Below are 2761 nucleotides of genomic sequence, written 5' to 3'. Positions count from 1 at the left end.
CCCTCTGTATTGTTATTCATAATAACCAAGGGGAGAGATGATATTATTCCTTATATCGCAGGGGGTGTACACGCTTTTTGGTATTATTTCTAATATCCAGTGGGGGGACATGATATTACTTCTAATCTCACAGAGGGTGTACACTCTCCGTGATATTGTTCGTAATATCCAAGGCAGGACATTACATTACTCCTAATATTGCAGGGGGTACTTTCTCCGTGGTATTATTCATAATATCCAAGGGGAAACATGATATTCCTTTGTGGAGGGTGTCCATTCTCCATGATATAATTTGTAAATCTAAGGGGAGAGGTAATATTAGTTCACATGGTGTGCACATTCTCCATGACATTATTTGTAATATTCAAGGGGGGACATGATGTTATGTCCAATAGTGCAGGGAGTGTGCATCCTTCATGGTATTATTCATAATATCTAAGGGGGAACATGATATTACTCCTAATGTTGCAGAAGGTGTACAACCTCCGTGGTGTTATTTGAAATATCCAAGGGGGGCATGATATTACTTATAATATTGCAGGGCGTGGTCACCCTCCGTGATATTATTCGTAATATGCAAAACGGGACGTGATATTGCTTCTGATATCATAGGAGGTGTACACCCTTTGTGGTATTATTCGTAATATTTAAAGAGAAACATTATATTACTTTGCAAGAGGTGTACACCTTCCGTGGTATTACGTGTAATATCCAAGAGGAGACATAATGTTACTTCACAGAAGGTGTACAACTTTTGTGAGATTATTCATAATATTCAAGGAGGGAGAGAATATTAGTTCACAGGGTGTGTACCAGCTCCGTGATATTATTCGTAATAACCAAGGGGGAAGATGACATTACTTCGCAAAAGTTATATACCCTTCGAAATATTATTTGTAATATCCAAGGGGGGAGATGATATCACTCCTAATGTTGCAGGGGGTGTACACCCTCTGTGATATTATTTTTAATATACATGGGAAGAGATGATATTACTTTTTAGAATGTGTACACCCTCTGTCATATTATTTGTATTATCCAAGTGGGGAGATGATATTACTTTGCAGCGTATGTACACTCTCTGTGATATTATTTGTAACATCCAAGGAGAAATATTTTATTACTCCTAATTATGACTGAATCTCCTCATGCACATACACGTTTATTACATTTATAATCTTTTTGCATGGCATGAATTTGATACTAAACAAGGTAGTTTCTTTGTCTGCTGGCTTTTTTACATTCATTGCAGTAATGGAATTTTATTCCCATATGAATTCTCCAAATGTGACTAAGGCATGAAAATATTAATAGCATGAAAATTGAATTATCTGATGCTGAGTAACGGTTGAGCTATGACTGAAGGCTTTACCACATGCAGTACGTATATGATTTCTACCTGGTGTGAACCTCAGATGTTGAATGAAGCCTGAATTTGACTAGACTAAATGTCTTTTCACCCTCATTATATTCATGAGTCCTCTTTGGTATGAATGCTCTGACATTGAACGAAGTGTGCTCTCTGACTGGAGTTCTTTTTCTATACATCACAATCAAAGACTTTCTGTCTGGTGAGGACTTCTTGTTGCAGGATAAGTTCTGAGCTATGACTGAAACTGCCCTCATACTCATTACATTCATATGATTTCTCTTTCCTATGCATTATTTGATGGTGAATAAAGCATGAGGTTTGACTGAAAGCTTTTCCATATTCATAACATTCATGCAGTTTCATTCCTGTGTGAATTCTTTGATGCTGAATAAGATGTGAATTCAATCTGAAGTTTTTTCCACATTCATTATATGTGTAGGGCTTTTCTCTGAAATGAATTCCTTGTTTAATATAGGCCAACCCATATTCATCATACTTATAGGATTTCTCTTCATGGTGGACCCTCTGATGTTCAAGCAGGTATGAAGTATGGCAGAAGTCACTGCCACATACAGTACACTTACAGGGCATCTCTTTGTGAATTTTCTGATGTTGAGTAAGGCGGACACTATGACTGAAGACTCTTTCACAACTGCTACATTTGTAAGCTTTGGCTCTGGTGTGAATTTTCTTGTGTTGAATTATGCCTGAGCTTGGACTACAGGATTTGTCAGACGCTTCACAGGATTTATCAGGTGCTTCACATTTGTAAGGTTTTTCTCTAGTGTGTATTCTTTTATGTTGACTAAGACCTGAGCTCTGACTGAAAGACTTTTCACATTCTTTACATTTGTGGAGCTTCTCTCTAGTAGGGATTCTCTGATGTCTAGTAAGGGCTGAGCTCTGATGGAAAACTTTCTCACATACATCACATTTATAGGATTTCTCAGTATTAGGGATGCTGTCCCATTTATTAAGGAGGGAGAGATCCGTTAAGCTTTCCTTACATTTACTACCCTGAAAATCCTGTGTTAGATTTATGTGTTCATGTTTACCAGAGGCTGAATTCTGGTTGAAGCTCATGTCATTCTTATCATTATCATCAGTATTCTGTATTCTAAGAATTTTCTGATCTGCATCATTAGTAGAGTCCAGACTGAAGCTTTTTTCAGGTTTATTACATTCATTGTTCTTCTCACTGGTGAAGGTTTCTTTGCTGATTGCTGTTTGCCTAAACTTCCCAGGTAAAGAAATTTCCTTACAATTTCCTGAAGCCCTTCTGATCTGTCCTCAGACTTACACACTTCTCTAGTCTCTAACTTAGGTAATATTGTGTTTGAGTCTTCCTACTATCACTTTGTATGAATGTACTTCTGAAATCTTCTCCTT

At 37.2% G+C, this 2761-nt stretch overlaps 1 pseudogene; it reads right to left on the bottom strand.

The window, feature by feature from the left end:
- Positions 1-1540: 1540 nt before the first annotated feature.
- On the bottom strand, positions 1541-2455 carry LOC696995 (zinc finger protein 655 pseudogene; annotated as a pseudogene).
- Between the last annotated feature and the right edge of the window lie 306 nt (positions 2456-2761).

The sequence above is a fragment of the Macaca mulatta genome, chromosome 3, assembly GCF_049350105.2.
Source record: "Macaca mulatta isolate MMU2019108-1 chromosome 3, T2T-MMU8v2.0, whole genome shotgun sequence".
Lineage (NCBI taxonomy): Eukaryota > Metazoa > Chordata > Mammalia > Primates > Cercopithecidae > Macaca > Macaca mulatta.
The sequence above is the reverse complement of the archived record's forward strand: the minus strand, read 5'-3'. Positions and strand labels throughout refer to the sequence as shown.